Source organism: Hermetia illucens, chromosome 5 (genome assembly GCF_905115235.1).
Source record: "Hermetia illucens chromosome 5, iHerIll2.2.curated.20191125, whole genome shotgun sequence".
Classification (NCBI taxonomy): Eukaryota; Metazoa; Arthropoda; class Insecta; order Diptera; family Stratiomyidae; genus Hermetia; species Hermetia illucens.
In genome coordinates, this window is record NC_051853.1 from 95,209,518 (window position 1) to 95,229,255 (window position 19,738).

Consider the following 19,738-nt stretch of genomic DNA (forward strand, 5'->3'; position numbering starts at 1 on the left):
GTTCTGGGCAGATCACTGCCGCTGGCAGTGATTGTGCCTGTATCATGGGGATCGGTCGTCAAAAATTCAGTTTTGTTGAGATTCAATCTGGAACCGTGTTGCATGAAGCGATCATTCTATTTTTGGACAAGTTGCTCGAGATCATTTCTGCTATCAGATAAGGCAGTGTGTAGGGCGCTGGACGGTGGATGTCCCATGTGACGGTGTCCATAACAAGAACAAAAAGAAGTGGTGAGAGGGCGCTTTCTTGATGAACACCAACAGAGACACGAAGCGGTTTTGATACACCCGCCATACTTCGAACTTTACTTTTTGGATCGTGATAGAGCAATTGAACCCAGCGCACGAGTTCTTCTGGCACTAAGTGCTGTCGTAGAGCATACCAGATTAGTTCGTGTGGTACATGGTTAAACGCTTTCTCTAGATCCAAAAATGCAATGTAAAGAACGCGATGCTTCTCACCGTCTTTCTCCATGAGTAATCGTACACCATGCATAGTTTCAGTAGTTCCGCAGTTTTTGACAAATCCGGCTTGAATCACGGTTATTTCAGCCATTTCGCCAATACGTTCGCCCAGAATGCGTTCAAAAGTTTTCGTGGTATGGAAAAGCAATCGGATCGGACGGTAATTTGAACATTCTGCTGGACTACCTTTTTTAAGGTTTTGTGTGAAACAAAACCTTATTAGAATCGATTCGATGTCTGTCTGTCCGTCTGTCTGTCTGTCTTTTTTTTTTCTTTTTTTTTTTTTTTCGGCGTTGGAAGGTGGAAAGGTTCAAAACCTACTGCTGGCTCCTGCCACGCAGTTATGTGAGACTTCTACTCACTAAAACCACCTCCTTCTCATTCCACTCTCCCCACGGAACTCCTATCAAGTATTGCATCGCGGGGCTGGATCAGCTTTTAACTGCGGCTCATTATGGTTCTCTCCCTTCCTTGTTTTCGTCGTAGTTCTTCCTGCCTAAGCTGTTGGTGAATAGCTTGCAGTTCCCTTACAACCTGGTTCCAGGCATCCGTTGACTCCAGCATAAACTCCACAATGTTTTCGGGTGTTAAACGCCTGTCTGCGACCGCTTCCATTCTTGCTCGGTGCGCGGTGAACCTGGGGCAATCAAATATGACATGCTCCGCATTCTCAGCCACGTTACCACATCTTGGGCAGCATGGTGATTCGTCGTGACCAAATCGATGTAAATAGGCACGATAACCTCCATGTCCACTCAAGAATTGTGTTAACTCGTGGCTTAATTCCCCATGGTTTCGTTCAAACCATCTCCGAATATCCGGAATGATGCGGTATGTCCAACGACCAGTTTGGGACTCGTCCCATCGCTGTTGCCACCGTTCGATAGATTCCCACCGTGCCAGCTGCCGTCGAAATGCGCTAGACTCTCCAGCTGCATACGTTTTGTCGTAGAGTCGCCGACTTTCCTTCGCCAAGATGTCTATGGGGAGCATCCCTGCTAGTACATATGCCGCTTCTCCTGATGTTGTCCGATATGCACTGCATACCCGGAGTGCACTTAATCGATATGCCATTCCCAATTTTCGGCAGTTCACTTTGTTATTCAGAGCAGTTGCCCAAACTGGAGCTGCGTAGAGTAGCACGGAGCTGACTACCCTGGAGAGCAGAAGACGTCGACTTTGTCTTGGCCCACCAATGTTCGGTAGTATCCTCGAGATCGTTGTAGCGATGGAAGACGCTTTAGTTGCGGCGTACTCAATGTGTCTTTTGAAGTTGAGTCTTCTGTCAATAATTACTCCCAAGTATTTGAGCGATGGTTGGGAGTAAATTGTTTTTCCGCCAACTTTGATTTTCACAGTTGTGTTCTTTCTTCTCTTGCTAATGAGAACTACTTCTGTTTTATGCTCGGCAAGTGAAAGGCCAGAATTTCTCAACCAGGAATTGATCTCCCATATCGCTTCATTTGCATAGATCTCGATCTCGTCTTGGTGCTTTGCGACCACCGTTATTCCGATATCATCGGCGAAGCCAATAGTTGTCACGTTGTCCGGTAGGCGTAGCGTCAACACTCCATCGTACATAACTAGCCACAGCAAGGGACCCAGGACAGAACCCTGTGGCACTCCGCAAGTTGTCGGGAATATTTTTAGCCCATCGTCCGAGTCGCAGTAAAGTCTTCTCCCAAGGAGAAACTCGACCACAGTGCGTACAATGTACTTCGGGGCTTGTATCTTTTCGAGTGCCTCGATGATTTTATTCCATTTTGCACTATTGAACGCATTTTTTACGTCGAGGGTTATTACTGCACAGCATTTTCCTTCTTCTATTGCAGCCTGAGCCAAGCCAGTCAGCATGCTGATTGCGTCGACAGTTGATTTTGCCTTACGAAATCCGAGTTGTTTGTCGGAAAGGCCTCCTTCCTTTTCCGCAACAGCGAGCAGTCTGTTATATATTACTCGTTCAAAAAGTTTGCCAATGGTATTGACCAGACATATCGGCCTATATGAGGAGGGGTCACCCAATGGTTTACCTGCCTTCGGAATGAGTATTAGCTTCTGTACCTTCCATTGCTCGGGGAATTCTCCTTCCCTAAGGCATGCCGTGAAAACTTGGGCAAACATACCTGGTGCTGTCCTGGCGGCTACCTTCAGGGCAATGTTAGGGATTCCATCCGGTCCTGGAGTCTTTTTTTCAATCAATCTTTTTGCTGCGTCTAGAACCTCCTCATTTTCCACTATCGGAACTTCGTCGGGATTTAACTGTACTGCAGGCAAACTTGTACCATTCAGATCCACTGGGAATAGAGTGTTCACTATATTCTGCAACAACTCTGGGCAAGTAATCGGTGGGGAGCGCTCGCCTTTTAGTGATGACATCACTGACCTATATGCGCCACCCCATGGGTCAGAATCAGCTTCAGTACACATCCGCTTGAAATGTTCGGATTTGCTCCTTGCGATAGCTACTTGCAATTTTTTTCTCGCATCTTTATATTGCACGTGTAGCTCCTCGAACTCAGGTCGGTTTCTTCTGCGCTGGGAGCGTCTCCTAGCTTTGAGACACTTTTTCCGGCATTCCTCAATTTCGGAATTCCACCAAAAATTAGGATTTCGTCTTCGGAAAGTGCTACGTCGAGGCATAGCGGCATCGCATGCCCGCTGCAATTTTTCCACGACCTGTGAAACTTTGTTTTGTGCGCTTCCCGATAGCGATGTATCTTCCAGAAGTACCTCCTTGAACATTTCTGCGTCGAATTTCTTAGTTACCCAGCTCATCGTTATTCGTCTTAATGGCTTCAAATTATTCCTTTGCGAGGTTTGAAAGATGATAGCCTGATGATCGCTGTGTGTGTACTCCTCGCTGACACGCCACTCCAAGTCTCTGATTAAGGTATCACTGACGAAGGTGAGGTCTACCACCGATTGCAATTCTCCCCTCCGGAATGTGTTGGCTCCCCCAGAGTTGGCAAGTACCACGTTCAAGCGCGAGAATGTCTCCAGCAATATTCGTCCTCTTGCGTTGGTTTCTCTGCTACCCCATTCTTCTGCCCATGCGTTGAAGTCGCCGACTATTACTTTGGGGTTGTAGCGACTTGCATTGAAGGATAGTTTCTCCAGCAATGACGTGAATTCCTCTATTGTGAGGCTCGGTGCTGCGTAGCAGCTATAGATATATATCCCTCCAATCTTGGCACGGGTGAACCCGTCTTCTGGATGTCTTTTCGCATCTACTATAGCTTGGCTTCCGCAGCTCCATATCGCCGCCTTACTGGTTTTGTCTGCTATCCATACTCCGCTATGCAGATTTTCGTATTGTTCAGATACAATCGCAACGTCGACGTTGTTCTCGAATACGCTTTGGGAAAGTAGGTCTTGGGCCGCTCGACAGTGATTCAGATTGAGTTGCATAAACTTCATTTGGCTTTATTTATGCACGCCTTTCTGTACACTGGGCATTTACTGCTTCCTGCAATGTGGGCGCTGTCATTACTTTTTGCTTCCACACAGAATACGCACTTGGGCATTCCGTTGCAGTCCTTTGCCAAATGGCCTTGTTCTCCACATTTGCGGCACAGATTTGATCTGTCTTGGGAGCTAGTGCAAGCTTTCGCTATATGACCAACCTGCCAGCACTTATAGCATTTATGTACTGGACTCTGTTCCCGTAACCGACAGACCACCCATCCAATACGTACCTTGCCCACTGCAATCGCCTTTTTCGCTGCTTCAATAGGAAGACTTATCGACGCTATCTGCGTATCACCGTACGCTTTTCTAAGTCGTAGCACATTAGACTCGCTCAATGTTTGTAATCCCAATTGGGTTTGCAAGGCCTCGCAGATCTCAGATTTTGTGGTGACTTCATCCAAATCCTTGCATTCGATCACCACCGAATCCTTACTCATTTTGACCGCCGCAGCCTCACCTAGTGATGCTTCAATTTTCTTCCGTAGGTTTTCGCCTCCGTCATCACCGGTTTTAAGTTCGAACAACAGGTCGCCTTTCTGTGTTCGTCTTATCCGCGTGACATTTGCACTCAGATCCGTCAAGGAGGCATCTGCTTTAACCTTGCGTAGGATTTCCGCGTACGTCAACTCGCTGGTTTTTGTTATTATCAGCGCGTCCGGCCTGGCTCTTTTTTGCAGCTTCTTCTTAGGTCCTACCTTAGTCCACGTGTCTTCGGCGCTGTTAGTGGCCTTTTCCGTATGCCCAGATAATCTTCCGTCATTCCCAGGTTGCACCGGCATCTGTTTCTCCTTTTTCCTTTTTGCTGTTCGTTGGGGAGATAGCACTTCTTCATTTGGGTCTCTTAATCGTTTGTTCCGAATTTCCGAGATATCCTTTTCACTTTGGAAGAGCTTTTTAGGAAGAGATGTCTTCTGCGTGGTTTGGGTTGCTACGGCAACCATCGCTTTTTGTTGGCTTATCGGCACTGTTGCTTCTGCCCGTGCTTTCATGTCCTCTTTGACCTTAAAGTATGTGGCCCTAATAGAACGCACCTGATCCTTTATCGCGTGGTGTACATTATTGCGTTGGTTAACGTACTCCATTAGATTATTAATCATCGATCCCAGCTTCGTAAATGCGTCACCCTCGGCTTCAGCAGTAACTACACTGCTGCTACTCTTAGGGCCCAACATGCGCTTTTCCGTCGAATTCGCTGCTGGTGATCTCACTAATTTTGCGCTCCGCTTGAAGGGATCACTCGCGCTAGAAGGTAACAGTGGAGACTCCCCACTAGCCATTTTGCTAGTGGGAAGCCCACCGGAGTCCTCCGCTTCCTCCACTGCTTACAGTAATTTAACTCAAAAAAAGTGAAATTATAATAGTGTAGTTTATAAAAACTTGTCCGTTTTAAGTGGGGATGGAACTCGGGCTTCACTCACCAACCACTTAATTGTCTGTCTGTCTGTCTGTCTGTCCGTCTGTCTGTCTGTCTGTCTGTCTGTCTGTCCGTCTGTCTGTCTGTCTGTCACAGCCGATTTATTCGGAAACGGCTGAACCGATTGTCCCCAAAATTGGTAGGAGTATGTGATCTGCCGTTCCCTTTACATGCAGCGACTGGCGCCATTTTGTGTTAAGTTTAAGGGGGGGCTCCCCATACATGTGAAAGGAGGGTGCAAAATTTTCTTTCATAAAATGTAGCCATGTGGGGTATCAAATCAAAGGTCTCAATTAGTGCTTTTCGAAACTGGTTCAATATTTGATATTGGGTGAAACGTAGGAGAGTGAGGGCTCAAAATATGACCCCCAAAAAGTGTAACAGGTCTCGTTCTCAGAACCTATCCAACCGAAAAATCAGAAAAAAATCTCAATAGTGCATCTCTACGAAATCTAGGCCTCAAAATATATCCGGTTCCGATATCTGTACAAATAAAGTTAATAATAGTATATTTCCACATTTTAGAAATTTACCCGGCACCCCCCTTATGTTCGTCCCAGAAGTACAAAATTTGGCATGGGTATAATGAAGAATATAATGCATAATTTGGTCAAGTTTGAAGAAAATCCAACTATTATTAACAAAGTTATAGGGGGTGAAACTTTACAATTTTTTGTGAATTTCGTGCACTCTAAAACCTGATGACGTCATCATCACATATCAATTCGTCAATACCACACGGAGTAAGTTCGTATGAATTGGGTGGAAAAGAATTATTTTGTTTTAGTTCTTTAATCATTTGTATATGAATATCAATTATTCCAACGAGACATGTGTATGTAGGTATATAGTATATGCGTGCTAATGAACTTTGTGGGTAGAGCCTAATTCAGATAGATATAAGAAGTAAATCGGAAATATGGGTACGATCAATTTATATACGTGCCTATATGTGTACAGTATTCGAAAATAGGCAGTTTGTTTGTTTAGGGTGAGCGTAACATCTACGGCTGTAATATGTACGTATGTCTCGCAGTTTTGTAGCTGCATACGGGTAGAAAAATATGCGTTGAAATTGCTTAGATAAGATGAACACAAAACCTTTATACCCGAAGCAAGAGCTTCCGGTATTCCGACTTGTTTTCATATTGGAACAGTGGTACTTTCTTGTGTTTTTCCTTCCTGAATAACCCGATTAAAGAATTCACTGAGCCACAGTATTGGGTCCCAGCTTTTCGCTTTTCAGAGCTTAGATGTGATGTCGTCAGGTCCTGTGGCTCTCTCCGATTTCATTCGTTTCGTTGCCATCTCGACTTCAGTTGTACTCACAGGTGGAATTGGTCCAAATGTCGGCAATGATTATGGAAGTGGAGGATGTGAAAATTCTTCAGTTGAAATCTGCTCGATGTGTTCTCGCCATCTATTCGTTGCGGCTCGACGGTTGGTAAGCAAAGTGCCGATGTTGCCATTAACGCAATAGAAGTATTCGATATCCTGTGTGCGTTTGTTACGGCAAGTCGATACAGATCTCTCTCGTCATCCCGAGTGTCCAGTTTATCGTAAAGATTTTTGTAATGGTTCGCTCTAGTGGCAGCGACCGCTTTCTTTGCTTTCCGGTTGGCATTCTTATAAATTTGCCAATTGGTCAGTGTTTTATGGTCGAGAAATTTGTGATAAAAGCGTTTTTTTTCGCGGACCTTCGTTTCAACATCATCATTCCAAAGCCAAGTCTCGATTTATGTACCGCTGACCCAGCCTGGTTGCAGAGGCCATTTTGTAGATCGTGTCTTTCATCTGGTTCTACGATTCTTCCACATTCGTAATGGTCGGTAATCGTGTAATTTAATGTGCTGTGGGCTAGTGCGTTCCTCACGCTGTTTCATCGGTGGATTAATTCGCAGGACGGCAATCAACGGCCGTTGTTGAGGTGCGATGGTCTCATAGGGAACGGCTCTGCAATCAGTGACAGTGGTAAAATGTCGGCGTTTTATGAGAATATAATGGATTTGCGTTCTACTGTTCCCACTATAAAATGTAAAAAGATGAGACAATCGTTTGATAAACCATGTATTCATCAGTACAATGTGGTGGGTGTCCGAAAAATCGATTATACCCTCGCTACCCTCACGCGCTCTAAACTCCTTTCCCCCATGGCAGCAGCTACCGTCTGCCTTTTCACCTACATGACCATTAATGTCGCCGGCAATGATGATATAGTCGTCAGCAGGCACGTGACAAGTCTTTTCATCGAAAAGTTGCCAGAAGGCATCTTTCAGCTGATATAATGGTGAGCTTCATCAGCCGACCACCAAATCGTCCGACATCTGTAATGGCATCGCAGAAATGAGATGGCAATGCCAACACGATATTGGTGTGGCTAATGTCATACTAAAATAGATAAATTTACAGCCATATTTATCGCTTTTGCGTTGAATGTCGTAGCTTTTGGGATCAAACCATCGGGTTTCTTGCAGAGCGCAGATATCAATGCGCTTGTTCCGAAGGGCTCTTGTGAGTTCCTTGGTCTTTCCAGTTAGGGTAGCAACATTTAGCGTACAGATACGTATTTGTTTTGTTCGTTTTGTTCGGACTAACTTGCTTACGTCCTGACGCTATTCATACGTCAAGAACCCTTGCCCATTTCTCGCCAGGATCAGGACCCGTCTTGCCGCGTCGACTGAGGTGGACGCCATAGCATTTCTCCGAGGCTTGTGGCTCAATCCAATCATCTTGTTTGTAACAACATTGTATGTATTTTCTTGGTCGGCCTGTCGCGGGACCTGTCACTAAGAGAGATCAGGTACGATTTAGCATAGCGGAATAACTCCAACTATAGTCTATTTATCTCTTTCCCTGATCTCAGCATTTCATTTTTGATTTACTGAGGATAGTACAGAGTACGTTGCCTCCAATCCTCCTCCTTTACCTGGGTTTGAGACCAGCATACTATTATATATTAATAGCATGGCAAAATTATGTACGAGTAATGTATGCACATTTTACATTGGATAGGGGCATAAGTTTTTTTTTCGATTTTTTAAGCATTTCTTGAAAACATGTATTTCTATTTTTAATCCAGTAAGTAGTTGCCTTCGTGGTCACCAGAATGAGCGTGCCTCCAGAGGGTAAGTTTGAAGCAGAGTTTACCAAGGTCGATTATGATTATAATCATTTAATCATGTGGTCGTAATCAGCTTACTAATGGTTATTTAACTTTGTAACAAAACAAATTTGTGGAAAGGTTGCAGTAAGCAAGAAAACTTACAACTGATTAGGTTGTAAGTTAAAATTATGTTTCCGTGCAAGTTGAAAATAACAAATTTTTAACAAATGTCTGTACTCATTTCAGACATCTGACAGAAGAGTGTCTGTTTCGACCACATGTTTGTTTTGGGCGAACTCGGACAAAAATCTGTGCTCGTTTTGAACAAATATCTGTGTCAGATATCAAACAAATAAATATTCCGGCAAGTTATTTACGGAGCATGCTAAATAAAGAATAGTGGGATTTAATCCACTATGCTAAATCTGACAGGTCCACCGACAGGCAGACCAAGACGGTGCATCCAATGTAGTTAAAAACAAAACGATCTAATTGAGTCCTTATGCTCGAAAAACCGCTAGGGTTTTGACCTTTGTTCACGCGTAAGAACAGATCTTGGTCCTGTCCGGAAATGCACGTAATTACAATCTATCCACTAACATTATCATGATAAAAAGAAGTTTCGGAAAATGAAACCAAGTAACCAAACTGAAGAACTCGAGTTTGCGAACGCGGCTATTAAGGGAAAGAAAAGGGCTGCCTATATATGCGGAAGCTGCGACTCCCGAAGAAAATCGCGGAAGCTTTTATAAAGAATTGTCTCTAGGAAAACTGATCTAGAAACTAAGAAATTGCAGGATACCCCCTACATTTTTTTGGTGCAAGAGCCATGAGTTCGATTTAATAGAATCTGTGACATTGGATCATCTGTCCTGAGAGAGGTGAGTGACATATTCATGGAAAAGATTGAGAATAATTTACGTTCCAAAGACCTGCTCCCAAAGATCTGATCAAGGTATGTAGATGACATTTTCCTCATTGCTCATGCTGGAGGTCATGAATAAAGTACATGGAAACCTAAGATTCACAACGGAGATTGAGGACAATGGAGAACTCCCGTTTCTCGTTTAAGGATCATTAGAGGGGAAAAGGGGATCTCTTTTGATATCTACAAGAAGCCTACATACATGCAGCGAACGATACCAGATAGTTCGAACCACTCCCATTGACATAAAATGACCCCCTTCCATGCCATGATCCACCAATTGTTCACAAGCCCCTCAATGCTGGAAGATTTAAGAAGGAAAAGGAATACATAATCAACATTATAGTAAAAAAAAATAGCTTCCAACGGTCGATTATTAAAAGACTCATGTGGAAAACGGCGAAACAGCGAGAAATAAGGACAATGTCATCCCTTGCTGATAACTTTGAAGGGAAAAGAAGAATAAAGGTCACTCTGCGGCTTCGTCGAAACGATGAAATCGACTAAACATTACCAGCTCAAAAGCAAACTGAGATCCTCCGAGAACCGCACATTAAAACATGAATCCAGTGGGATATATAAAGTGACATGTCCAGATTGGGAGAAATGCTACATAGGACAAACTAAAAAACTGGCTTCGGTACGCTGGGGAGAGCGCGGGAGAGAAGCAGAAATGGCCAGAAGACAGAATAAAGAAGAGCACACCCCAAGTCAACAATAGCACAGAACATGATTGAAGAGAGGAAGTTGGGAGCGCAAGATTGTTTCACGATCATAAGGTAACCTGAAGGGAACATATTGAACCACGACACAAGTAACGTGCAATCCGCACTTCTGAGAGAGGTGGCAAGGGAGACAACAGGCAACACCACGCCACCACGATTACTAATTAATCTCTTAGCGATTATAAAATCATAATGTTAAATTTAATGTTTATAGATTAAAATAGCAATTAACATCTTAGTTCAGGTGCCGAAGAAGAGCACAACTTGCGCCTCAAATACGTATAAATAAATAAATAATATATCCCGTTTCTGGAAAAAATATTTATATTTTAAAAATGGCCGCGCGCTGGATGATTTGAACCGAAAAATAGATTTAGCTAAATGGCAGTAAAATCTAGTATTTGATCGAAGGACTTAAAAATCTTTTCCACAAAACGTCGGACAGTCAGAATTGATGGTTCGATTTTCAATTAAAAAACGTTCGTTTTCGGTCTATAAAACCGGCATTTCTTATCCAAAACAGTCAAACGATTAAACATTGAGCTTTTATGTATTGAATAAGCCTTCCAATTTTCGAAAACCTCAGCTTCGTAGTTTCCAAATTGATTTGGCTACCGTTCTCAAACATGTTACTTGGGCTTAAAGTTTGAACTTCAGATCGCTTACGGTACAGACTCTTTTCCAACTCTTTTCAACGAGAATATCTCAGTCAATTTGATTCGGAACGACGTGAAATTTTAAGGAAGTGTTCTCAGATAGTTATACTTAAAACAATATATACATATATCTATATACCTTGCATATCAGGTTAATCCTGACCTGAGTGCCAAATGTAGAACTGCATGCTACGGCGCGTGTCATGGGTTGCGGATAATGACATGGTCTACCGGGTTAGCTATGAATATTGCAAGTTAATCTTGTAAATAGTGTCCGGATAGCTGAGTGGTTAGAGCACAAGGCTGTCGCATGGAAGGTTGCGGTTCAAATCTCGCTGGTGGCAGTGGAATTTGTATCGTCATTTAACGTCGGATACCAGTGGGCTCACCTGAGTACCTGAGTCAAATCAGGGTAATAATCTCGGGCGAGCGTAATGCTGACCACGTTGCCTCCTACAGTGTTCTGTAGTGTACCGTTACGGTCTTGTATGAAGTGCTCTAATACACTTCAAGGCCCTGATCCAATATGGATTGTTGTGCCGACGATTATTATTATATTCTTCTTTTTCGTCAGCTTTGTTCCGTTCACAAGCGGGGTCGGCTCGTCGTGATCGGCTTCGCCCTTTGGCTCTATCGAATGCCTGATCTGGGTGCAATCTCGAGGCTTTCAAATCCCCATCCATTATAATCTTGTAAATAAGTAGTCGCGGACAATCAGAACGTTTCTGTTTGTGTTCGTCTTCCCTTACCTATTCTTCCCTTTCAGGGGGAGTAAACCCCTTAATAAATCCGTAATCCGGAGTGAAGGAATCGACGCGCCTATCGGATGAATTACAGTGACGTTACACTATATTTCAACGGCTCCCTTCCAAATACCTTCCCTGCCTTTGGAAGCAACCTTTGGCTTTGCAACATTGGGCTCTGTTGCAGGGTTGACTGCCTCCCCAATACTCGTGGAAACAAAATTGCGGATAATATTTCAAATTCTTTTGATGGGACCCCAGGAACACGAAGACAGTACCCAACACGGTTAAAAGTCGCTCAACAACATCAGAGCGACTCTTCGCTGTTGAATTTTTTTGTGTTTATGCCGTCAACCACCAGGGAAGGAAGGCCTAGGAGTCGTATGGTCTGGACGAACCAACTCAATGAATTTATCGTCCACCCTTATTACCGTATCATGGATTTGGAACGGATTCCATTGAGATACAGACACCGATTACATGATGCGTTCATAACCCGATTTCCGGAACTATTATTATTATTCTGTTAAGGGAAAGTCGCACCGCGTCCTTTAAGAACTATTGTGCCCCTTTTACTGGTTATAGTGTACCTATTGATCATAGTATCTCAAGCAGGCCTGTAACCGTTAGGAACTTTAGTATGTTCCCCACTTCCAGATGTTTCAGCTTTGCATCTGGTATTAAGTGTTCTCCCAGATGTCTCGACCTACTTTGCACAAGTGCGGACACTGTCCCAGGACGTGTATAGAGGTTTCGTCCTCCTCCTCACAAAACCTGCAGACAGTGTCTGTAGATATCCCTAGCTTCCCTAGGTGATAGTTCAGCCGACAATGACCAGTGAGAATTCCCACTAAGATTCGGAGGTTCTTTTTGGTGAGGTTTAAGCAATCCTCATCGGTTCGTATCCCCCAATAAGCACCATGGACTGCTCCATCCCTGATAGGCCCGCCCAATATAGTTCCCTCAACCGTTTCTCTTCGTTTCTTAAATTCATAGCCATGAAACCGTTTCCGATTCCACAGAAGGGTTCTAGCCCGTGTAAAGGCATCCCTACTCCCTTTTTGGCTAGTTCATCCGCTGCCTCGTTGCCTTCCAACCCAGCATGGCCTGGAACCCAAAGTATCCACACCTTGTTGGACGAGCCGAGTGTATTCAGTCTCTCATGGCATTCCCATACCAGTTTAGAGTTCACCTGGCTGGACCCAAGTGCCTTGATCGCTGCTTGGTTATCGGTGAGAATAGCTATGTTCTGCCCCCTGTAGTTCCTTTGCAGATTAAAGGATGCACATTTGTCTATGGCGTATATTTCCGCCTGGAATATGCTAGTGTACCTGCCCATTGGCTCAAAGTACATTTTGCTTGGACCAATGAGACCGGCACCCGCTCCCTCTGCTGTGAGGGATCTGTCAGTGTACCAAGTAATCAGTTGCTGGTTTAAGCCGTATGTCGCAGCCACGCTCTCCCAGTTTGCTGTTTTGTTTGTTTGTTGTTACTCCACAGTGTTTCAAACTTCTTATCGAAGTGAAACCTAGTTGTCATGTTGTCCCTCGGTATCAGTAATTCGGGATACCACCTAGAAAGGATATCAATCGTCCTTCGATTTAGGCAGCTCCCCGCCTCATTCATACTACCGGCCATCCTGAATATTGATCTCCTTTCTTGCATCTGTATGTGCAGATGGAGAGCGGTTAATTCTAGAAGGGCCTCCATGGATGCCGTTGGGCATGTCCTCATTGCCCCACTGATACACACGCAAGCCAGCCTTTCGAGCTTATGTAATTTCCTGGTTTGTGTGCTGAGTTGGGTTCTTTCTGCCCAGATTACCGCTCCATAGGTAATCATTGGCCTTACTATTGCAGTATATATCCAAGGTAGTATCTTCGGACTGCAACCCCATTTTTTCCTGCTATGGATCTGCAAGTTATCAGAGCCCTCGTGGCTTTCCGACAAGTGTTTCCGATATGTGTTTTCCAGAGTAATTTTTGGTCTAGAGTAATTCCCAAATATTGGACTAAGTCATGTTCCGAAACAGAACGTCGTCAGCCAGTACCGATAGTGGTAGTGAATAACAACCGAGTTGCCCTACCAAATAGGCAACAAATCTTCTAAGAGGTTTCACTTGAGCTCGGTCTGGAGTCATCAAATTACCGGACAGAACAAAGGAGCAAAACAAGTACTCCAACTATAAGGCATTCCATGAACCCAGTAGTCAGGAGAAGCTTAGTAACTGGGGATGTCGGCTCAATTTATAATGAGGCTTTGACAGCATTCCAGGTCGCATTCATAGAATATGCTCAGATTCCCCCACACGCTAGGCCAAAGATCCCGAAACTAGAGTTTACTTCGTTGATAGAATTTCGGCTGATCGTTTGGCTAGCAAGATTACTGCTACAGAGGTTCACAGCCTGATCTACGTTGCATCTACCACGGTTATTCGTCTCTATAATCAACATCTTGGAGCGAATAACAGGGGTATGCGCTGGAGGACTTTACCGTTCTGAGTATTTCGGCTCAATAAAGATTGGCCGTGTCTTGTAAGCACTTCTTGGAAATCCATCACCAAGAGTGCAAAGATGCGTTGTGAACATCATTGGAAACTACCATGATGTGCCAATCGACGAAGTCCTCGAGGTGCTGAAGCAGAAACTTTCGGTATGCTCCAATCGCATTCATAGGTATCAAAAAGTTTTCAGCGAAGGACAGACAACACCTTGTTCTTTCTGAAGCAACGGGGATTTTATAAAAATTTCACCAACTCAAGTCGAGAAAGTAACCTCGATCTGGGTCAGGAAGAAGACTTCTGGAGAAGTGTTTGGAGCGAACCCAGCCGTTACAATTTAGAGGCAGCGTGGCTCCCATACCTTATGCGTTTGTGTGGGGCCCTTTCCGAAATGACCATGCCTAACATTACTAAAACTGACGTAGAAGCAACCTTTGAAAAGGTAGGTAATTGGAAGACACCAGCAATTGATAAGATTCACAACTTCTGGCTGAAGCGGTTCAAGAGCACTCACGGAGTATTGGCAAATCATTTTAATCAGATGGTTGTCGATCCAAAATTATTTCCACAATTTTCACCAAGGGGATAACTTTTTCATACTCAAGGAGCAGGGTGCCTCTTACCCATCAAAATTTCGACCAGTTACTTGTCTTCCTACCATCTACAAGGTCTTCACTTCAGTTTTCTGTACGAACATCTCAAAACATCTTGATGTTCATAAATTGATAGCTGAGGAGCAAAACGACACGCAAAAGATCCCCGAGGCTGTAAAGAACAGCTTGTAATCGGTACGGTCGCTGTAAAGTAGGCTGTCCTCCAAAAACGAAATATCTCGATAGCCTGCATCGATTATAAATCAGCCTTTGATTCGATATCACATTCGTGGTTGGTGCAAGTGTTACGCTTGTACAAAATCAACCCGAATGTCGTTCTTCTCCTCAGAACTGTGATGAAGAATTGGAGCACGAAGCAATCGGTACCCTCACAAATATCAGGAGAGGTACCAATCAAGCGTGGCACCTTCCAAGGCGACTCTCTGAGCCCACTGTGGTTTTGTTGGACTTTGAATCGATTACCCCATCTTCTGCATGACAGCAAATACATGGCATATTATCAAAATGTACATTGAGTCATTTAATGTATATTGACCATATCAAATTGTACGACAAAGACGAAAACCGACTTCGCTTCTTGCTGAAGATCACCATCCAGTTCAGCAGGGATATCGGCATGCAGTTGGGATTGGAGAAATGTCGCATAAAAACAATTGTTCGGAGAAAACACACCGACAATGAAGGATACAGTCAAAATAACATCCAAATTGAGGGTATGGATGCAGACGACTTCTACAAATACCTCGGCATATTAAAAGCAACAACACCTGCTGTGACAATAACGAAATCTAAGTTGCTGAGGGAATTTGGGAGGCGTCTGGATCTTGTAGTGACAATCCACACCTTCGTCATTTCCGTTCTTCTTTATACCTTCGGTGTGATACAGTGGAGTAATATGGATTTAGAATCTGTCAATAGACGGATAAGGGTAGTTCTTGAAAACAACAACAAGCACAATAAAGCTGCCGAGAAATTGAGGATCACCATCCCACGTCATCAGGGAAGAAGGATACTTGATTTGAAAACATTCCACTAAAATCAAGTGCATTCTCTTTGTGAGTTTTTCTTCGAGAAACGGTCGCATTGACATCGAAGCCTCCAACAACTCTAGTTGTAGGCTGTGCAACTGTGAAGTAGTCCCAGTGGTAATTTCAGCGACGGGGTTAGTCACGGAAAATTTAGATAAAGCGCTGAAAACGCTCGATCTTAGGACTGGACTATACATGGAGATGCAAAAAGCGGTTATTCTTGCAACTTGTCCGAAGAATCCTGTTCGGTAACAATTTGACCTAGTGGGCTTCAGTCTTCATTCGTATTGTCTTCCATTTAAGATCCATGTCTCTGTAGTGTAGAACTACCGCGTAATTGCTTGAAGTGTTTCGGGATGTAGCAATAGATTTTCGCATGATCGCACACACTTTGCGTTACAACGCATCATCGCTGTGATGCGGGCCTTTGGATGTTGTCTTCAGACCATGCTTAGGTTGGTCGCCCCTCGGTCCGGTTGGACGGGAAGAGGGTCCGTGGGCTTTTTTAATTATATACATATATACATATAAGAAACAATCAATTGTTTTAAAGTCGCAAAAGGGGTTAGCTCGCCGGCGATTATCATATAGAGGTGGAGATAGGATTTAGTGACGGAGCTGCTGGTGTTGGTTTAGCCACCGTTTTAGAGGTTTTACGCTCTCTCGCGGGTACCCATTCATGCTTTCACTGTGGGACCTATACCATCCTTTGATTGTCACGTTTTTCATACTGTAAGAATATTGTGTTATCGAGAGCCCGAAATGTTTGTTTTATGTAAGTGCATCTCAATCATTAACCTCAGCAGCCAGTGGATTTTCTTTATCTTTTAACAGCTCTTCAAGGAAATACCGCAGTCAAAGAAAATTATTTTCATTTCAGAAAAGTGTTACTGCCAATATGCTTTCCCAAAAAGCTAGTCATACTCAGCCACATTTTCATATTTCAAATGGTCACCATTTTTCATAGTTAGTTGATAGCAGAACAATTTAAATTATCTCTGGAAATGATTTAATATCGCCTAAAATTTAAAAATAAAATCAACCGATATGACCGGAAAGTTAATGTGAGGCAGTCGGCTATGAAAACGGCAGCCGTGCACTTTTGCATGCGGACATTTGGGTCCTTTAATGGACATACATATGTATGATATGTATTCTACCTCATATTTTATGGTTCGGATGAATGGCGTTGCATATATTTTTGTTGCGTTATTTGAACAAACCGGAAAGCGGTTATTATTATAAATTATATATTTGCACGTTTTATTTTTGCACACTGCAGTCGTAACGGAAATTAAACGCTCCCTAGCTCCCGTGTCATAACTCCTCTCTGCTCCAGACCATTTTTGCATACAAATTTATTCACCCGAAATTCCAGGTTTTGTGTTTTTCAATTCATACTCCTCTAGACTGTTTACTTTCGTTGGACCGACCATCTTCCTATGCTACTCCGTTCTGTGGAGTAAGTGCAAAATGTTTATGTATGAGATGAATATTAAATTAGTTTTGCTATTTATTTTGCGGGAAGGAATAATACCTTGGGGTGTACGGACTGTCATTGTCAGCATTTCGTAGCTTTAAGTATTTCAACTGGAAAGAATCTAGCTTTTCAGCTTATGTAACTGGCAGGTCAGTTTCCAATTTTACAAAGCATTCTATGCTACATCTGTTGGTCCTTACATCTGGAAAGACCATCTTCGCTGGACATGGTTTAGGACATATTTTGATAGAAATATGAATCTTAATAATTTTCTACTTTTTGAATCATTTGACAAAATAGAAAGGCCTTGAATATTTGGTACTGCAAACCAAGCTTCGGTTTTTAATACTCTTTATTCCTTTAGATGATATTAAAGAAATCCTACATGTCTTCTATTCTCCAACGGGATGATGAAAGCTAAAAGTATAGAAAACCATGATGTCCTTCATACTTCCCCAACCAGGCAAAAACAAATAGAACTCCCAGCACAATCTCCATCGCCGATAACATCCTCAAATTCGTCATTAATTCCCAATAAACTGGAGAATAGTAAATTGTATTATAAAATTAACTACCCGGGTCGTTAATATGCTAAAGAATTGAGGATGTATGTGGTGAATTTATTTTGATCCCGACCAGAGATTCTAGTAATCTCATTTGTGTTCCAAGCGACACCTTCCAAGACATCCAATATATGAAAATACTACAGCAGAGACTATTAGAACTATTTAGCTAATTTTAAGGAATGAAAACCATCCCCTCTCTGTACAATAACAGCAACCATAACTACTTCTTTGAAATCTGTCATAGAAATTTCCAAGTCCGTTTGGGAGAGGAGGAAAGAAGATCACGATTCCGTAAATGCCAGCGTAACTCCTCGGTGAGCCGCGGACTAAGATTTGTGAATTTGCAAACTTCAAATCTCGAACTTTGAAACAGCACGTGGAGTTCAGTTCTTCACTTCACTAGCTATTATCAGAGTGACATGTTATGGTGCAAAATTTGAAGTGTTGCATCAAGGTAAAAGCTCAGAAGATGCTGAAATGCAAAGCAGGATCCGACAAGGGTACACCTTGTCACCGTTATTATTCCTTCTTGTCGGTGACGCTTTTCATGCCACTTCGTCACGATCATGATATCTGTTTGCTCTCTTATCTGGTCATAGATTTTAGTCAAATCACTCTGAGTTTAGGTAGAGAAACTGGCAGAATTGTACTGAAAATGAACATGACGGGTCATGGCAATCCTCCTACCAGGATCAATGGGTAGAACACTAAAGACGTTAGTGGTAGTTTGTGTGTCTAGAAATTATTGCTGCTGTAGACGGTGGAATCGAACTTGATTTCGCTGGACACAGTAGTAGCACTAGATCCTCCTGTGTTGCCCTGTCTAAAATCTGGGAATGCAGATATCTCAACAGCAAGATCGTGGTGAGACTGCTCTATGCTTGCGATATGGGAGTGTGTTCTCTCTATGCTTTTATATGAGAGTAGTATATGCAAAGTGATCATCACTGTTAGCCAAAAGCTCTCTCTTGATAAATTGTTGTTTGCGAAGTATCTTCAGGGTACATTGGCCTGACACAACAAAGGCCAGTTGCCCGAAGTTCTGAGGAAAGCTAAAGCGCACTTCAGCGGACCGTGAACGAGGTCGTGGTTTATGCGGTATGTTCCATTAAGGGGTCAATGGCTACCATATATATTATGGTCCAAGATCTAATAAGATCCAAATGGACTCGCTGGTTCTTTCTCATAAATCAGCGCAATCATACCGCCATGAGTCGCAGCCTGAATTAAATACATCAAGTCAAGTCAACCGAGTTGACGAAATACCATCCGTAATTTTTAGATATGCTCTATATCCATTATTACCGATTTAATCTTGCAGGGATATGCGATCTTTGCAAGCTGCTAGTCATGCCTGAATCCTGTGGTTCCCGAATGTCTGGTGATTAAGCTGCATGAAATATTTTTTTCGTGTTTTTAACAGAGAAGTCCATAGATCACCATCGTCATGCCAAACATGTATGCACAAAGAAGCGCCCATTTTGACTATCTCTTTTCCACCCGTGTTTGGTCTGTTGTTCCCTTTATATACAGTAAGGGGTAAAGTTTAAGAGCGAGCTCCCCATACATGTGAATGGGAGGTGCACATTTTTTTTTTAGAAAATGTGGTCATGTGGGGTATTAAGTGAAGGGTTCAATTAGTATCTTTTGAAACTCCAGATTTAATATCGGGTAAAACGTAGGGGAGTAAGGACTCAAAATATGGCCCTCAAAAAGTGTAACAAGTCCCGTTCTCAGAACCTATCCAACCGAAAAATTTGAGAAAAATCGCAGTAGTGTATCTAAACGAAATTTAGGCCTCAAAATACAGCTTGGTCCGATACCCGGCAAATAAAGTTAATAATAGTATATTAGCATATTTTAGAAATTTTTGTGGAAATCCCCCCGAAGCGCCACTTCCAGTATTCTGACTTGGTTTTTGGTAATCTATATCTAAAGTATTTTGAACGAATTTTTGGTATCTGCCTGCTACGATTTTTTAATAAAATGCAGCGTGCATTATTTCATTTTTTATTAAATTGAACGTTTTTGGTGCCAAAAACGTGATGTAG